This window comes from Pseudopodoces humilis, chromosome 12 (assembly GCF_049639895.1).
Source record: "Pseudopodoces humilis isolate 2021_Gansu_Grassland_sample_001 chromosome 12, ASM4963989v1, whole genome shotgun sequence".
In the NCBI taxonomy this organism is placed as follows: Eukaryota; Metazoa; Chordata; class Aves; order Passeriformes; family Paridae; genus Pseudopodoces; species Pseudopodoces humilis.
In genome coordinates this window covers 829781-849829 of record NC_142211.1, presented here as the reverse complement: position 1 = coordinate 849829, position 20049 = coordinate 829781, and the positions used below count along the sequence as shown (strand labels likewise).

The following is a 20049-nucleotide window of genomic DNA, read 5'->3' as shown; positions in this document are numbered from 1 at the left end:
AACCATAATTTGTTCTGTATTGGGAGCTTGCCTTACGTCAGCAGTAGAGGCTAGCATGAGATGAAGGCAGGAAGAAAATGCAATTATTGAATCCCTACAAAATTTAGTTGAAAGTTTGAAAAACGAAATTAATTTCTTACGAACTGCTCTGAGTGAGGAGTGTGCCAAAAATTCACGGTATGCTGACTCCTTTAAGGAGTTGTTGGAAAAAGAAACTCCTCAGATAAATCACATATATTCTCAAGCAGAATTACATTTAGTAAAAAATTGTGGTGAAAATTGTTGCTCACAAATGAGACCTTTGATTAAAACAGAATATAATTATATCAATGATGAAGATCTTGATCTGCATATAACCACTAAAGAAATCCTGTACACTGCTAGTGAATTGGCTAAGTTGAAAAAGGAATATGGGCGTCTCCCTCACGAGTCAGAGACAGAATACGTATTCCGAGTGTCTCTCACAGGGGGAGATCAAATTCGATTAACAGAACAAGAAGCAAGTGGTTATTGGGGACATGGTGTATTCTTAACAACAGAAGATAAATGTAACCCATGATCACTAACACAGCGAGCTGCATATTGGGCAGGGGGACTTAACCCCCTGGAAAGGGGAGATCCTGTAGCTCTGACTGGCTCCCCAGACCAAATTCTAGAAAATATGCATAAGGCAGCTTGTTTGCAACTGATTCACGAAAGAAAATTAATTGTTGGTTCTGAATCACCAATGTTGTTACCTGTGGAAGCTAAAATTATGACCCCTTTAATTTGTGGTCTTCAAGAATCACTGAAACCTACAGCAGTTCTCCTCCAAACAACCATAGATGATATCCTTGTGGGAGGAGATGAAAAAGAAGTAATAAAAAATAAAGATGCTGAAAAGAGGTACACTGCCTGGGAAAAAGGATTGTTTGTAGTTAGTCTCTAAAAATTACACAACAACAACCAATTGCATTAAAAGGCCCTTTTGAAGTTATAAAGACAGTCACTACTGGGACTCCCCACTTTGACGGGGTGGCCCAGAGGGCCTCAGTGATAAAGTGGTATGCCCAGATTGAACATTACTCTAACATCTTCTCAATAACAGAAGGAGGTGTAAAAAATCAGGTGATACAAAAAACTGAGAGCTTAAGTAGCAGCCATGACAAACTTGACTTGGTAATTAAAGAAACCCCTCCTAACATAAAAACAGAAAAGGGTAGGCTGATTTCTAGCCTACAGTATTGGTGGAACTTGGTGAAGAAAGAGGTACCGAAGGGTTTAATGGTTAACCTGCCGCTTGAAAAATTAAGTAAACTGGTCTCTCAGTGGCAGGATTCCAGCCCCATTTTACAAAGCGCTCCACCTCACCTTCAACTGATTCTGGGCAGTGGGCCAAAGCAACACCACTGATAGGTTCTGGACAGTGAGCAAAACCAATCAGCAAATTCTTGGTTCACTGGTACCTCTGCCAAAAAAGAGGGAGAGCTGTGGAGGTGCAGGGCAGTAGCCCTCCACCTTTCTTCTGCTGAACGAATTATTACTGAGGGAGAAAGCAGTGCTCAGGCTGCAAAGCTGATAGCTGTTTGGAATGTTTTCCAACATGAGGTACAGAATACCTCTTCTGTCTGTATCTACACTAATTCCTATGCTATGTTCAAGGGATGTACTGAGTGGCTTCCTTTTTGGCAACAAAAGGATTGGGAAGTAAACAGAATTCCAGTATGGCAAAAGGAAAAGTGACAAGAAATTCTATGTTTTCTGCTGGTAAGAGTGGGGATTATATCTTGGTTAGTCCAAGCTGAAGCTTTTAAAAGAACTACAGGAGAATATGCATGGGTAGCCTCCGATGCCTCGGGGAAAGAGCATTGGATAAACACCCGCTGGATAATTCCATCGTTTTAATCTCCTGCCCCTATGTGGCAGACTCTGTTTTGTTTATTTTCTACAGAAGAACACCGAGGGACATGAAGATCAGATAAACCATGAACTTACAGATTTAAAAGAAATGCTGTAGCAAGGCCTATATTAAGTATAATAATCACATACCATGGTATGAATACTCCTTTTTGTGCTAAATGACAAAACTAATGTTTTCCCTTCTTTTATGTTAAGATGATGATGTTTCAACACGCTGCAAACTGAGTACCGGATCCCACACTGAACCTGTACAAAGTCATGTCACCGGATCTCATGGCCAGGTTATATCTTGTGAAACTCAGAATCAAGATTGTTGGCTGAATTTAATGGCTGTACAATTGTCCTCTAAAGTTGTGTATACTGAACCCAAACTTTTTTGAAATTGGACCCTAAGACTAGCCAACAACAAATGCTATTTAATCCAGCATGGTTTATCAAACAAGTCAAATTACTAATGCAAAACAATGTCTCAGAGATTCGGCCAGCTTGTTCAGCTTTTTTGCAAACTTCTTTTGAGGGGTGGACAACCTGGTTGCGAAAGCGCAATTCTTTTCACAAATGGATGACAAGAGATATAACTGGTGTTGTGGGATCAAGACTAGAAATTTTGAATAGTATTGATTCAGAAGTGTTAATGAATAAATTGGCTGTTGCAACTAAAGATTTGACCAAAATACAACAACCACTGAGGTCATCTTTAACAGCTTTGGGAACCCAACAGTGGTTGCTATCAAACATATTACCAAATTGGGAAATGGTAAATGTAGATGATCAAAAATTAATAATTGATGCACTCAGTGCTACCCAAAATAGTGTTTCTCTGGCTCTTAGCTGTTTTCAAGCCCAATTGTGGATGCAGTCAGTTGCTGCATCAATTATCAGAGAGGGTGAAGAAGGCACCTTTCCCACTGAAATTCGGAAAATAGTTTGGGACAATGCCAATGATTTTGAAAAAGAATTTCAATCTTAGTGGAATTTGGTGAATTTCACCTACGACCCCACCACAAACACAGCCACAGCTTTTGTATTGACAATACGTAATGCTTCAGTACATTCAATTTTTCCTATCATCACATTGGGGCTGAATCATGACGGAGCTATTCTCTATCCTTTAGAGCATAGGGAATGGGCCCATCAAACTGGTGGGAAATGGCAAACTGTTGGTTTAGAAAATTGTATTGTCCAGGAACAGCAAGGGTTTATCTGTGAAAGTAATGCAACCAAAACTCAAGACATTTGTTTAGTCACAGAACAGAATATGTGTTATTATGAAATCCATCCTAATGAGACATCTGAAACAGTGCTTGTGTATGTAGGCAATGGATGTGTATGCTTGAGAAGTGCTTGTGATAGTATGCTTGTAGAAAACATAGTGGTGGATACTAAGAACCATTCAAATTTTTGTGTATGCAATTTTACTGAGATTGTAGGATGTGACTTTTCTTATTTAGCTCCAGTTACTTCCTATTATCTTTTGCAGTATAATTACACTTTGATTCATCATTTAGTGCCTGCTCCAATTGGAATGAACTTTACTCTGGTGAGGCAATTGTTGCTTCACCAGGATTTAATCGAAATTTTGGAAAAGATCAAAAAGGATGGACAAAAGACCTTAGTTACGGTTCACCACAATGTGAAAGGAATACATCGTGTTTTGGAAAGAGTAAAGAAAGATGCTGAGCACGAGTGGTGGGACACTTTTTGGGTGGTCGCCAACTGCTACAGGTGTTTTGAACAAATTGTGTCATCCCATCATCGTCCTCTAGGTTTTAGTTTTACTTGGTTTTGTTTTATCAGCAATCTTGTACATCCCGAACTGGAGAATGATGAAGTGGTTGACACAATTGAGTTCCATAATGGATGCACAAAATATGATTGGTACTTTACATGCTGCTGATACCCCTAAGGTTATTGATACTCGATGAATTATGCAGGCACTAGAATAAATAATTTGCCATTGTGACTATGAGGTTAATCATTTTATCATGTTGTATTTTAGAATGAAATGGATTGTTTAATGATAAAAAACCAATATGCAAGCCTTAATTGAAATTATATATAGGGATTAGTTTTTCTTTGAAATCAATATATTGATTTTATTGTTGTTTTGTTTCTCTTTTTCCTTTTTCTGTCCCTTATCTTTTCCCTAATACCTGTCTCTGTTTATTTCTGGGATATACTACCAACTGTAACGAGTCCTGAAGACTTGAAAGAAGAACTTCGCAGCAGCACTAAGACATCATGCAGAAAGACCTCGTTTAACAATGATTGTGAGCCACGGGGTGGTGTAAGAGGCGGTCCGAAGATTCTCTCATCTGTCTCACAACTGTCTGAAGGACAGAGACTGAGACCCTGAATATCACAAGGGACTTGGTTTGGGGGATTTGGGTCTAGCTGAGGTGGGTGTTTGCTAAGTGATTCTTTGCAGGTGGTTGCACGGTACACTGCCCTCGTTCCTGCTGGTGAGCAGAGGCTTGTGCATGGTACCCTGTGCAATGGGTTTTCCACGACACCTTGCCCTCGTTCCTCGTGGTGAGCAAAAACTTGCAAGACGTGGTTTGCTCCGTACCCTACACCTGCCCCCCGCGCAATGGAATTCATCACAATGTTCATCAATCTCCTCTGGTTTTGGCCCTGTGCCCCTCTCTTTGTAAAAGACTATAAAATCACACCCCAAATTTACCTTCCTTTGAGATCTCCCCAACAGACAGAAGACTCTGCGTCACTGGATGGCTGAGTGGGCTTTGATGTTGGTAGCTATAATCCCCTTATTCTCTTTTCCTTATGCTTTGCTTTCTCCGCTTTTCTCTCTATCGCATATTAGTGCTAATGAGCAGTCAATAAAATGTGTTTTGCTGTTTAAGTCCTTGGTTTGCTCCTAATCTTTTGTACTCTAAGACCAACTAAAAGAACCACATCATGGATCCCACCTTGCGGATTGTGATAGGGAGTCGGCTTTGTAAATGTCCCCTTGGCAGCTTCTGAAGTGAGAGGTTTTAAGAAAGAACTGGGAAATTTGATAGAAGACCCAGTAGGAATATCTATTCAAATAGACCAGTTCTTGGGTCCAAATATCTATACCTGGGGGGAACTAAATTCAATCCTGACCATGCTCTTTAACCCAGAGGAGGTTAGGTTAATCAGAGCTGCAGGCATGAGAATTTGGGAAAGGGAGAACCGGCTGGGGCCTCCAGGGGATTGTAAACTACCTCTAATGAACCCCGGGTGGGACCCAAACAAAGAGGAGGGGAGGAGAAACATGGAAGACATCGATCCCTGATAGTTAGAGGGATAAAAGAATCTGTACCTCGTGGAAACAACACCAAATTGCCATTTGATGGGACTCAAGAGAAAGATGAAACACCAGCCTCTTGGCTTAACTGACTAAGGTGAAATTTTCAATTATATTCTAACATTGACCCTGACAGTCCTGAGGGCCAAGTGTTATTAAAAGTGCAATTTGTCACCAAATCTTGGCCAGACATTAGGAGGAAGTTAGAGAAATTGGAAGATTGTCAAGAGAAAGGAATGAACAAATTATTGAAGGAAGCTTTAAGAGTGTATCTGAGAAGAGAGGAGGAGACTAAACTAAAGCGAGAATAATGGTGGCTGTGGCTAGGAAGGTGGATAAAAACCACTCAAGTGGAAATGAGACAAGACTTCCACCAAAGGAAGGTAGGAATGCACCTAGACCACCTTGGGTTACCCCCAAAAGGGTCAGGGAGGACCAAAAGTGCTACTACTGTGAAGAAGTAGGGCATTTCAGAAGAGACTGTAGGAAACTGGCAATGGACCAAGCTACTGAAAAAGAACAAGACACCCTAGAGAAAATCCTAAAGGGAGAGAGAGATAGAGATTAGGGGTGTCAAGGACTCTACCTAATGGGGGACCCAATGGACCATCAAGAAGAGCCCTTGGTAAACTTTGAAGTGGGTCCCCAGAGTGAAGAATGAGTTTTTAGTAGATAAAGGAGCAGAGCGATCAAGTATTAATAAGCTTCCAGTAGGGATAAAAGTTGGGGAAAGAACTTGTGACGTATTACGGGCAAAAGGAAGGCCTTTCAAAGCCTTCATAGCAGAAGGCATCGAAATAAAGGGGAATTCAAGGCAGTGCTTTGCAGACTTCATTTATCTACCTCATTTAGAAATCCACTTATTAGGCAGGGACTTACAAGTCCAATTAGGCGTAGGAGTGTCTTGGTTCTAGAAGACAGGCGTCTGCTAGGGAGAGCAGGAGCCTCCCTTGGGATGAAAAAATGTAGACCCCCTCCCTCCGAATTATTATAATTTTGAAATCAAGGGGCCTTTAGGCAGAGATCTGGGGATAGGAATAACAGTTCTTTACTAGTATAACCAGGCAAACAAACAACAATAACTACAGCAATAACAAGAACACAGAACCAGGGACCCCGTGACAGCTTTCTTGGCTGAGACGGGATGGAGGAGAGGCTTTGTTTTCACAAACCCCCTCGGCAGTCAGTCCCGGTGCTCCTGCGGGGCTCCGAGTCTTAAAAACGAGATTCACTTAATAAATTATAAAAAGAATTTAATATAAATAAAAGACAATTAGGAGACATAAGAAATAAAGCAAAGGGTTAAAACGGCTGGGTGCCTTGGCACGCTGCCAAGAGCACACCTGGTATCTCAGGGATCTCCTTCTTATCCCCTCCTTGCTGTGAGGGGTTAATGCATATTCAAGCATGTCCCCTCCCTGGTTCCGCCTTCTTGGATCATGCTTTTCACAGTTTTATTTTCTGCTGGTCAGCATATATTTTTTGCTGGTCATCATTATTCTTGCTGGTCAGCATTTTTCTGGAGTTTGGTTTCCTTTCTTTTTGCAAATGGTCAGGGCAGATAACAGTCCGGGGCCATCATCCTTCCCCTGCGGACAGATGGGTTTCATATCTTCCGCTGATAACAGTTTGGCCTCTATTGTTCTCTTGATAAGAGCTTGGGCCCCACTGTCCTTGCCCTCTGGGGTTTCCTTGCCTTGTACCTAGGAAATTCTTTTAAGCTTAAGACTTGTTAGCAAGAAAAAAGTACATACATAGCTAAAAAGTATTTAACATATAATATTCATCTGCGAAAGCCAATATCACAATACAAATTTATAACAAACCCCTCCTCTTCTTTTTTTTATAAATCATTTGGCTTGAGCAATAATTCTTGTTTTCTAGCTTCTAGCACTCGTTCATTTATTCACAAATCAATTTAGCTTCTTCCAACAGATTTTTCACATTATTTTGTTTTCTTAATACTATGATTTTTTTTGTTTGTTTGTTTTTGTTTTTGCCATTCTAGATGTAGCTAATTTCAGGTCTATAGGCATTTGCTATGCTTTGAACTATATTGGTGATCAGCCAAATTAAACAGGGGATTAAACAAAGAAGAACTAATAAACCAGCTGTAGCACTGCTACAAGGGGAAGAAGCTTAGCTTCTACTACTCTATCCCCAATACATTATCCCATCAATTAGTGGTCATTACTGATTTTCATTTTTGAACCGGCACATGGGCCATTTTTCTGATATCTTTGGCGATATCTAGAATGGCATTTTTATTGTCATTGAAAACAACAATCTTATGTATTAATTTTTTCACAGAACACCCCTTCTTTTAGCTAATAAATAGTCTAAAGCCACCTTACTCTGATATATTGCATCTCTGGCTTTTCATCTCTGACTGGCTATTAGTTCCATAGCCCCAGCTGTTTTATTGGTTATGATTTCTACAACAGCTTGGAGTTTCATAATGCAAAAATTGGGGTTCGATATCCCCAACTTCCATCTTGTGCCCAAGAATGTTTCCAATATGCGTTCAGGGGCCATTTCTCATCTCCCCATTTTTGAGGTGCTCAAAACCATTCTCTTTTATTTCTTTTTAGGACCTCCAAAACTAACACCCCAACTGATTTCTGTCTCGTCAGAGTACAACTCCCCTTCCATTGCGAAGGGAGCTTTGGGTATGCACTTTTCTCACATATCCAAAATAAGCCATCTGGTGCCTTCCAATAGTCATTTTTCTGTTGATTTATATTTCCCCCAAATTTAGATATTTCTGGGATTCCAGAGTAAGGATTTTTCCCTTTACCATTACATCTGAAGAGTCTGGTTCGATTATTATACACACAATTCTTTTCTTTTACTTTTCCTTGGGTCCAATATAAAGTTGGTTCCTCTGGGATCCACCATGTAGAAGTTCCATTGCTTACCTTATACCTTTTACAGGGAGTTTTCCCTATTTCTTTAATAAATTCCTTACCAGTTCGCCATAAACATTCTTCCCCTATCACTGTTGAACTCAGAATCCATCTTTCTGGTTGAGTCCCCCCTCTTATATTGGTCCGGTTCCACTTAAGGAGTTCCACCGGGCCTATGCTACTACCTTTCCATGGCCATTCCTCCGTCATCAAGGCTCCTCCACAGACCCAGCAGTTCGTTATGTTAAGTTCTTTACTTATCCTCTCCCCTAAATCCACAAACAGGTTTTTCCCTAGTCTTGAGATATCTATTTCCCCTTTTAATTGCTGTTTGAGCCTTGCATACAGGTCCTGACGTGAGGTTAAGTTAGGTTTAGGTTTCTGTGTTGGTTTTATCTTTTTTCTTATCACTTGCTCTTTTATCAAATCTTGGGTCTTTCCCTTGACCGCCCCCGTGAAGCAAATCCATTTTTCCCCTTTTGGGCAAGTGCTTCCCAATCTAGTACCACTGACTCCTAAGTTTTCTGTGATCCAATATTTTTCCCATTTATGTATACAGGCACTTAACTTGGATGGGTTATAGCAGTGACTATTGATATTGGTGTGGGTAATAAGAAAGAAAACCCGGAGTCATTCCATGTAGAGCTTTTGATAGCATTTGTAACATGGCTTTGCTGGTGTCCCAAAAGGGAAAAGGATAAGTGACAGAAGAAGGAATAATAGGGGTCCAGTATGACTTACACCCCCACCAATCCTGCCTATGAGGTTGCAGCTCACAGCAGGTGTTTTATATTCTTCTCGGTGGCGAGTTGTAGTGGTCAGTCTGGTCTTGCCCCCTATTTCCTTGTCACTTCTTCTTTTGTAATTTCCAAGCAAATTTCTTTTGACACCTTTTAACAGCAGTTTCCCACCGTTCCTCAGGTACTTCCCACTCAACACGCACTAGTAATTTCCCATCTGTAAAAAAGTTATCATTTAAGTTATTCTTAATAGATTGTGCACACAACACTTCCTGTATTGAGAGGCTTAGCTTTGTGAACTACAATACCTATTTTTCTCTAATTTAAACACTTATATTTAATCCAGATAGCATGTCTCATATTGGGATGATTTAGACAAGGTATATGATGTGGCACTGATGGAAGTTGTGGTTCTCCCCCCCTCCTTTATACAAATCACAGGCAAAAGCAAAAATATACGAGGATTTCCCGACCAAAACAGCCCCAGTCCTCCTGTTTGGAGTGGGATTTTTCCTCCCCAAGGTGGATATTGAAAGTGTCCCAGAACTTGTCCAGGCAGGACTTGAAACTACTGATACAGGCTTGGTCTTACTTCTCAGTTAGGCGTAATTCTTAGCTCATTCCTTGGGTCATTTGGATTGTTTCAGTTCATTACCGCCGGCCTCTATCCAAGAGTCCAGTTTGTATTGGGTGTTACAGTCCAGTCCTCAGGTCTTTTGATCTTATTGGTGTGAATCCAACTTCACTCTTTGGTCCAGATTGCAGCTTCTCTGCCTTAATTATCAGTAGTACCTGAAAACAATTTCTTAATAACACAGGGAGAATGAAAACATCACATCAAAATTTTCCATCAGTATTCTTTAAAATTCTTGGGTTAAGCGAAATTTAACAGTTAACATAGGAGCCAATCTCTTTCTGCACGTTCAAATTAGTTAAACAAGAAAGGCTAGGTTAGTTTTGACTTCAAATAAATTACATTCATTACCTTTTTACCCTTTGGTTAATATTTACTTGTTTAGCTTCACAAACTTCTTTTATCGGTTTCTTAGAACAAACCTCTTCCTTTTAACAACAAGAGTAAAAGAAAGAAAGGGAAAAAAAATAAGAGAAAAAGAGATCTTATTTCAAGAAATTAAACACTTTGATGAGGTTTTCAGAACCTAACGAGCTAGACTACTTTTGCTTTGGTCTCATCATACACCGGTCTGTTTCTTCGTCCTTTGTTCAGTTCCTTCTTTCCCATTCACAGCAGTTTTTCAGGCTATTTCTCTCTCCCCCTCCTGCTGCTGCAGCTCTGGGCCGAGCAGGCTGTTTCAGCAGCTCGCTCTGCAGGGAGGGGCTGTCACTTGCGTGCTGACCCTGGGGCAAAGCTCGTGTCCCCTCTTTCCCTGCTGTGCCGTCCCTTCACACACAGGACTGGCATGTTCAAACACACTCAGATCTCACCACAGCCGAGGGGCAGAGCCCGGAGTCCACAGTGCTCTGGTCTGGGGCTCCTCTGCTGGGCCAGCTCGCTCCTCAGCACCAAACCTCACCCAGCTCCGCTGCCGCGCTGGCGAGCACTGCCGGCACCCCGCACCCCTCGAGACCCCGGCACAGACACGGCGGGTCCCGCTCCAGCAGCGCCCCTCACGAACCGCGCTATGCACCCTTCACATCGGGTGGGAGAGGACCGGGAGCCGCCACACCGGGCCCCGCTGTTCGCCACTCACAGGGACCGGGTCCTGCTGCAGCCGCTTTACATAAAAGCAATAAAACAACACCTAAACCTAGCAACTCCTAACCCAGCGCTCCAGATACACCTAACATTTCCTATTTTGGGCACAATTCTCACCTCTAATCGCGCTTGAAAGTTTTTTCTCCTCACAAGCCAGTGCACACTCTTCGGAGCCAACAAGACACTTCTCACTCTCTTTCTAAAAATCTTTACAACTCTAATGAAAGGCATCGCAAACCTCTCTCTCTCTCTCTGCCACTATCATCTCTCACTCTTTACACCACATCTCTCCAGAATCTCCACTACACAAATTACTTTGCTTCAGAATCAACTACAAAATCCTAACACCTCCTTTTTTGGGGATCCTCCCCACACACACAGAGACCAGTCAGCTAGCCACCTACTTTTACCAACTAAAACAAACCTGCTATTACTATTTCTACTGCCTTGAACAGATCTTCAGTCAAGCTAGAAATGAAGACACAGACATCATTCTTCTCTAAATTTTCTTCTACAAGTACAAAGGAGTCTATCCTCACACTGCTGCTTAATGTGAATAATCTCTGGTGTAACTTTTTTATGACAAGATATGATCAGGTCTTTTATTTTTACAGGAATTTAGATACATTGACAAGTTTCTGACAATACCTTTATGTTTCAACAACACTTGCAGCTTATATACTATGAACAATCTATAGCAAGAACCAGTCTTACAATTGTTTTCAAACTCTTCTTTCACAAAATAAGACTCATCTCTAAATTAACACATGTACTTATTAAAATAGCCCAAGTTTAGAGTCTCCACAATTCTCTTCTCAATTTGAAAGACTAACAGTTTTAATTCTAATCTTTTAACTGGGTCCACTTCTGCTTCTGTAATAAGCACAGCTGCAAAACAACACAAGCACTCCTAGAGACATGTGCACTTTCTTGGCAAATTCAAAAGAACAAGAAATCATGGCAGTTCTGAGCCTGATCTTCACTTAAACACACCATCACAATAACTCTTTTTAGAAATCATCAGAGAGATGATCAGCATTTCATATTGTGAAAAGAGAGACAAAATAATTTTCAGCAGCAGTAAAAAGATTTACAACAATCCATAGGATTTTGCTTTTAGGCTGGTACCGGACTCTGCTGTTAAGAACCATAGGCTGTGCCCATCAGCACGGGACACAAACAACATTAGGGTTAACCGCTCTAACACTTATTGACAACCTGATAAGTTTTCACCTTAAGAAGTGACTACTATGCAAATTACTGTAACTTGCCTTTAAAATTAAAATCAACTACAAAATTCTACGATATTCACTAAAGTAAAGAAATTGGAAGGCATACTAAGAAATGTGTTTGTTTCTCTACAAAATAAATATTGCAGTCACTCAAGAAAAAAAAACAAACAGAGCTTACTTCTTTTTCCACTTTCTCCCAGGATGCATTTCTTGGAATTCTTCTAAGCTTCTCTCCAAAACTTCTCTGCTCTTCATGAAATCTCAAATTTTCATCACCGACACAGCTTACTGCTGGAGAAGCCCACAGCACTATCATACACGGAATTCTCTCAGAACCCGGGAAAACAAAGGCTTGCAACTTGCAGCTCCCTTGGTTTGGAGCTGATACCATACGCCAGTACTGCTCCATATCTCACTCACACATCTGGCTAAGAAAAAGCTCTCTGAGACAGTTTGACACCAGTCCTTACTCTCGGAATCACAGAACTTAATGTGCCTAAGGTCTCATAAGACCCCGGCATAGAAAACCTGGGTCCCAGAGGGACTCGCCTGGCTCTCTCACCATTGGGCATGTTCCCGGCCTGTTTCACAGCTTCAGGAGGTTCCAGGAGTCACTGAGAGCTCCTCTGATCCCCCGGTGCCTGGAGCAGGGAACCCGAGCGAGCATCTGTGGTTCACTCCAGCCTGCTGGCAGCCACCTAAACACAGCTCTGCGGCTTGAGAGCTCCAAAATAAGTTTAAACAATCCAGGGGCACCAAGACTTAGACGGCCCCCTGCCCTCACTTTACTGAAAAGGGATGAGCTGAATTCATCCCCTCAGGGCACCCTCCGTGCCTGATCTTATCAGGGTTCGGCCTGACTCACCGCCGGCCGGAGCTCCAGGAGTTCCCTTGCACTCCTGAGGCTGACCCGCCCCTCCGTCCCAATAGCTCTGCAGGGAGTAGCCCTGGGAGCACCATCTCCCAGGAAAACCTTTCACCGCCGCCACAGTGGGGCAAAAAAAACTTCTAAAAAAACCTAAAAACAAACAACTTCAAACGCTGAACCACATACCAGCTCACCAAAGCGATCCCTCCCCCGCAAGCAGCTCTTGTTGCCCGGGGGGGGGGAGGAAAGGCGCGGAGGGAAGATCTCCACTAAAGATAACCTTGGCTTTGCTCTGAGACCAGACCCGCTGAGAACAGATTTGATACAGCACCCCCGCGGCTCCTGGGCTACAAGCCCCAGTTCTGGTTTGCCCCCCCCCGGGGCTCCATGACAGGAGCTCGCAGGGAGGAAGCGAATCACTCCATGTGTCCCCATCGTGATCTAGTCCCTGTGGAAACATCGACCCGTGTTCACTCTTACTCCAGCACAGCACAGGAAACCTTTCCTCTTTAGCAACACAATTCCAAAAAAAGACAAACAAACTTTAGCGCAACAATCACACCTATTTACGCATTCTCACATCTGTTCATTCAACTCCACCCAGTCACAGCAAGACAATAAGGTGCTCTTTACTTCCCAGTTACTTGTTAATATACGCCTATGGGCACTGTAATATGTCAAATATCTCAAGTTTCTTGGATTATTCCTCAATTTGGCAGTTTTAAGTCCAAATTTCTTAGATTTAATCCTCAACTTGACAAAGTTTTAGAGAATCCACATTTTACTCTGTTTTCCCAGTGGATTGTGCCAGGAAAACCTTGGGCTCCCTTTCCCGAGGGGCTAACCCCTCCCCTGAGACCCAGTCCCAGTAACCCCGGGGGTATCTTGCAACCCCCGCTTCCTGCTCCCCCAAAGATTACTTACAATCCGTCTTCTTCTTTGGGTCTTCGTGCACAAGAATTATGGAGCAAAAATACCGCGGTTTTTAGGGAGCCTTTTCCCCTTTCCTTTGCTTTATTCCTCTTCTTCTTGTCCTCGGGGTTTTGACCTGCAGCCGCTTGGCCCACGCTAGGAGAAACGGAGCGGGGTCTGCTGAACTCAGCAGGGGTGCGCCTGTTTCCCCATTCTGGATCTCCGGTGGTCCTAGAGGTGAGGTGCTTATCCCGGACGAGCCCCCAAAATTCTTAAAAACGAGATTCACTTAATAAATTATAAAAAGAATTTAATATAAATAAAAGACAATTAGGAGACATAAGAAATAAAGCAAAGGGTTAAAACGGCTGGGTGCCTTGGCATGCTGCCAAGAGCACACCTGGTATCTCAGGGATCTCCTTCTTATCCCCTCCTTGCTGTGAGGGGTTAATGCATATTCAAGCATGTCCCCTCCCTGGTTCCGCCTTCTTGGATCATGCTTTTCACAGTTTTATTTTCTGCTGGTCAGCATATATTTTTTGCTGGTCATCATTATTCTTGCTGGTCAGCATTTTTCTGGAGTTTGGTTTCCTTTCTTTTTGCAAATGGTTAGGGCAGATAACAGTCCGGGGCCATCATCCTTTCCCCTGCGGACAGCTGGGCTTCATATCTTCTGCTGATAACAGTTTGGCCTCTATTGTTCTCTTGATAAGAGTTTGGGCCCCACTGTCCTTGACCTCTGGGGTTTCCTTGCCTTGTACCTAGGAAATTCCTTTAAGCTTAAGACTTGTTAGCAAGAAAAAAGTACATACATAGCTAAAAAGTATTTAACATATAATATTCATCTGCGAAAGCCAATATCACAATACAAATTTATAACACGAGGAACAGTCGGCTGGAACAGCAGGGACGAGCTGAGATCCTGGGTTGGTGGATGAGGTGTATCAGCAGCTCCGCGGCGGTGGCTGGCACTGCCACACATCCTGGCAGGACAGGGGGTGTGAGGCCACCAACAAAGAGGGAAGAAAGAGAAGAAGCAGCAGCTCCATCTGGGTGATGGCGAAATTCCCTTCTCTCGACCGCAGCAGCTCCGCGACCCAGCAAATGAATGTCTTTCCCCGAAGCCGAAGAAAGCCAGCCAAAAACTGTCCCCACCCTCCTTTCCTGCCCCTTCCCCCCCCTGGGCCCGGCCACTCTTTGTCCTTTGTCGAGCACCCACTAAATACCCACAGTTAGGTTGTCTCTGCAGATAATGGGTAAAAATTCCACGGGCAGGCCAGAACAACAAAAAAAAAAGGACACCTAAACCTCAACACTATCCACCCCGAATTTTTTCCCATACCTGTGGATGCTAGCTTTGGAGCAGGCTGCAGGGAGCCTGCAGAAACTGCAGGCCGCATACCTTTCTCAAGTCCAGCCTGAGAAAGTAGCCTGGGAAGTTTTAGGGAGGAATCAAAACAATTCTTAGAGACAGAAAACAGCCTTGCCAGGTGCTGTTTGTCTGCCCCTTGTTTTCTTTGCAAGAGAAAGTCAAAGGGTATTGTTCACCACTGACCAATGATGGTGATGTAGCAGTTTACTAACCAAAAAGAGTTTCCTTTCTGTACTTTCCACAAACCAGTCTATAAAACAAGGCTGAATCAATAAACTAAGGAATTCTCCTGTTCTGACTCCATGAGAGTCTGTGTCGTTCTCTCCTCGCCGTTCCTAATAGAGCGACACATACCAAAATGTTACATCAAATATTCAACCTTTAAATTATACATGAACACATACTACTTTAACTATATAAATATGTACATGAAGATACAGATACAAGCACAGTGTCATGGGTAGTTCACCCTAAAACCAGGTACCCTTGGGGTATGCACCAGGTCTCTCCATCTTTTTGCATCACCCACCAAGTGCAACCCGGTCCTTGAGCAAAGACAACCCCACGGATTGGATTGTCTTTGCAGGAGGCAGAATTAACCCAGTTTTTCCCAGCATATCTCTCATATGTACCACTGGAACCTTATCTCCATCTGTCGTTCTAAAGGGCTCAGATTGGGCAGGGCCTGCTCGGTTAGTGGAACCTTGGGTGTTCACCAACCATGTGGCCTTTGCTAAATTAATCTCCCAGTTCTTGAAAGTTCCCCCACCCAGTGCCTTCAAGCTGGTTTTAAGCAGGCCATTGCACCGTTCAACTTTTCCAGCAGCGGGTGCATGGTAGGGGATATGGTACACCTACTCGATGCCATGTTCCCTAGACCAAGTGTTTATAAGGCTGTTCTTGAAATGAGTCACATTGTCTGATTCAGTCCTCTCAGGGGTGCCATGCCTCTAAAGGACCTGCTTTTCATGTCCCAGGATGGTGTTCCAGGCAGCGGCATGAGGAACAGGGTAGGTTTCCAACCATCCTGTGGTGGCTTCTACCATCGTGAGCACGTAGCGCTTGACTTGGCGGGTTTGGGCCAGTGTGATGTAGTCAATCTGCCAGGCCTCCCCATACTTGTATCTGGACCACCGCCCACCGCACCATAGCGGCTTCAACCGCTTGGCCTGCTTGATCGTGGCACACGTCTCACAGTCATGGATAACCTGAGAAATACTGTCCATGGTTAGACCCACCCCTCGGTCTCATGCCCACTTATAGGTGGCATCTCTACCCTGATGACCTGAGGCATTATGGGCCCATCGGACTAGGAACAACTCTCCCTTGTATGCCAATCTAAGTCTGTCTTTGACACCTCTATCTTTGCAGCCTGATCTACCTGCTCATTGTTTCGGTGCTCTTCATTAGCCCTACTCTTGGGGACATGGGCATCTACATGATGGACCCTCACAGACAGTTTCTCTACCCTGGTAGTGATGTCTTTCCACTCATCAGCAGCCCAGATTGGCTTTCCTCTTCGTTGCCAGTTGGCCCTTTTCCACCTTTCCAGCCATCCCCACAGAGCATTGGCTACCATCCATGAATCAGTGTAGAGGTAGAGTTTTGGCCACTTCTCTCTTTCAGCAATGTCCAGGGCCAGTTGAACAGCTTTGAGTTCAGCAAGTTGGCTTGATCCACCTTCTCCTTCAGTGGCCTCTGCGACCTGTCGTGTAGGGCTCCATATGGCTGCTTTCCACTTCCGGTTCATCCCTACGATGCGACAGGAACCATCAGTGAACAGAGCATAGCGTGTTTCTTCTGCTGGCAGTTGGTTGTACGGTGGAGCTTCTTCAGCCCGTGTCACTTGTTCCTGCTCCTCTTCATCAGTGAGACCAAAGTTTTCACCTTCTGGCCAGTTTGTAATTATCTCCAAAATCCCAGGGCGATTTGGGTTTCCAATACGGGCGCGCTGCGTGATGAGGGCGATCCACTTGCTCCATGTAGCATCGGTGGCGTGGTGGGTAGCAGGAACCTTTCCTTTAAACATCCACCCCAGCACTGGCAGTCGGGGTGCCAAGAGGAGTTGTGCTTCTGTGCCAATCACTTCTGAGACGGCTTGAACTCCTTCATAGGCAGCTAAGATTTCCTTCTCTGTGGGAGTGTAGTTGGCTTCGGACTCTCTGTAACTTCGGCTCCAGAATCCCAGTGGTTGGCCTCGAGTCTCCCCAGGCACTTTCTGCCAAAGGCTCCAGGACAAGCCATTGTTCCCGGCTGCAGAGTAGAGCACGTTCTTCACGTCTGGTCCTGTTCTGACTGGGCCAAGGGCTACTGCATGGGCGATCTCCTGTTTGATCTGAGCAAAGGCTTGTTGTAGTTCAGGGCCCCAGTGGAAATCATTCTTTTTTCGGGTAACCAGGTAGAGAGGGCTCACGATCTGGCTGTACTCAGGAATGTGCATTCTCTAAAAACCTATGGCACCTAGGAAAGCTTGCGTTTCCTTCTTGCTGGTCAGTGGAGACATTGCAGTGATCTTATTGACGAGCTCAGTGGGAATCTGACACCGTCCATCTTGCCACTTTAATCCCAGGAACTGGATCTCTCAAACAGGTCCTTTGACTTTGTTCTTCTTGATGGCAAAGCCGGCTTCTAGCAGAATCTGGATGATCTTTTCTCCTTTCTCAAATACTTCCACTGCTGTGTTCCCCCACACAATGATGTCATCAATGTACTGCAGATGTTCTGGAGCCTCACCCTTTTCCAGGGCAGCCTGGATCAGTCCATGGCAGATGGTGGGGCTGTGCTTCCACCCCTGGGGCAGACGGTTCCAGGTGTACTGCACTCCCCTCCACGTGAAGGCAAACTGAGGCCTGCATTCTGCTACCAGGGGGATGGAGAAAAATGCATTGGCAATGTCAATAGTGGCGTACCACTTTGCTGCCTTGGACTCCAGCTCGTACTGGAGCTCCAGCATGTCCGGCACGGCAGCGCTCAGAGGTGGAGTCACTTCATTCAATGCACGATAGTCCACAGTCAGTCTCCATTCTCTGTCGGACTTGCACACAGGCCAGATGGGGCTGTTGAAGGGTGAGTGGGTTTTGCTGACCACCCCTTGTCTGTCCAGCTCTCGGATCATCTTGTGGATGGGGATCACAGCATCTCGATTTGTCCTATACTGTCGGCGGTGCACCGTCGAGGTGGCAATTGGTACTCGCTGTTCTTCCACCTTCAGGAGTCCTACTGCAGATGGGTTCTCTGATAGTCCAGGCAAGGTGTTCAATTGCTTAATGTCCTCTGCCTCTACAACAGCTATTCCAAAAGCCCACCTGAGTCCCTTTGGGTCTTTGTAATAGCCATTCCGAAGGAAGTCTATGCCCAGAATACATGGGGCTTCTGGGCCAGTCACACTGGGATGTTGCTGCCACTCTTTCCCAGTCAGGCTCACCTCGGCTTCCAACAGAATCAATTGCTGCGATCCCCCCGTCACCCCAGTCTTAAAAACGAGATTCACTTAATAAATTATAAAAAGAATTTAATATAAACAAAAGACAATTAGGAGACAAAAGAAATAAAGCAAAGCGTTAAAAAGGCCGGGTGCCCTGGCTCCTTGCCAGGAACACACCTGGTATCTCAGGAATGCCCTTTTTATCCCATCCTTGCTGTGAGGGGTTAATGCATATTCAAGCATGTCCCCTCCCTGGTTCCGCCTTCTTGGATCATGCTCTTCACAATTTTATTTTCTGCTGGTCAGCATATATTTTTGCTGGTCATCATTATTCTAGCTGGTCAGCATTATTTTGGAGTTTTTGGTTTCCTTTTTTTCTGCAGATGGTCACTTGTTGATAAGAGTCCGGGCCCTTCATCCTTCCCCTGACGACAGCTGGGCTTCATATCTTCTGCTGATAACAGTTTGAGCTCTGTTGTTCTCCTGATAATAGCTTGGGCCCCACTGTCCTTGCCCTCTGGGGTTTCCTTGCCTTGTACCTAGGAAATTCTTTTAAGCTTAAGACTTGCTAGCAAGAAAAAAAGTACATACATAGCTAAAAAGTATTTAATATATAATGTTCATCTGCGAAAGCCAATATCACAATACAAATTTATAACAAACCCCTCCTCTTCTTTTTTTATAAATCATTTGGCTTGAGCAATAATTCTTGTTTTCTAGCTTCTAGCACTCATTCATTTATTCATAAATCAATTTAGCTTCTTCCAACGGATTTTTCACATTATTTTGTTTTCTTAATACCGTGATTTTTTTTTTTTTTGCCGTTGAAGATGTAGCCATTTTCAGGGCTGTAGGCATTTGCTATGCCTTGAACTATATTAGTGATCAGCCAAATTAAACGGGATTAAACAAAGAAGAAATATTAAACGAGCTGTAGCACTGCTACAAGGGGAAGAAACTTAGCTTCTTCTACTACTCTATCCCAAATACATTATCCCACCAATTAGTGGTCATTACTGATTTTCATTTTTGGGCTGGCACATGGGCCATTTTTCTGATATCCTTGGCGATATCTAGAATGGCATTTTTATTGTCATTGAAAACAACAATCTTATGTATTAATTTTCTCACAGAACACCCCTTCTTTTAGCCAATAAATAGTCTAAAGCCAGCTTATTTTGATATATTGCCACTGTGGCTTTCATCACTGACTGGCTATTGTCGTGGTTTTAAACCAATAACTAAGAAAATTACTTATTTCTTGCTGTGAGATATGGATTAGAACAAGAGCAAAACAGGCATAAAACTTAAAAAGGAAAAAAAAGTTTATTGACAAACTACAATAAGAACACCAGAATAAACTTCCAGAAAAACCTTTTCATCCCGTCTACCCACTATTCCCTTGTTCACATGACAAAAGAGACAAAAACTTTGGAACTTTGATGGTTAAAACAGTCCCAATTCTTGCTACAGTCTTTTCACCAGTCTTTATAGAGAAACAGAAGTTTCTTCCTGTTAATTTATGGAGTTTCTCACAAGAAAAACTATTTTTGTTATAGTTTTCCATTGCCCTAATGTTAGCTGCCCAGAGCTGCTGTTATTAGAGCCCACTCCTCCCATTTTCACATCACTCTGAAGTGTGTATGGGCCATGAGTCTAGGGATGGGATTTTTAAGGATAAGTTATT

At 43.5% G+C, this 20049-nt stretch overlaps 1 pseudogene; it reads left to right on the top strand.

Annotated features, from left to right (window-relative positions):
• Positions 1–292: 292 nt before the first annotated feature.
• LOC148183265 (uncharacterized) overlaps positions 293–20049 on the top strand; it is a 42671-nt pseudogene continuing 22914 nt past the window's right edge.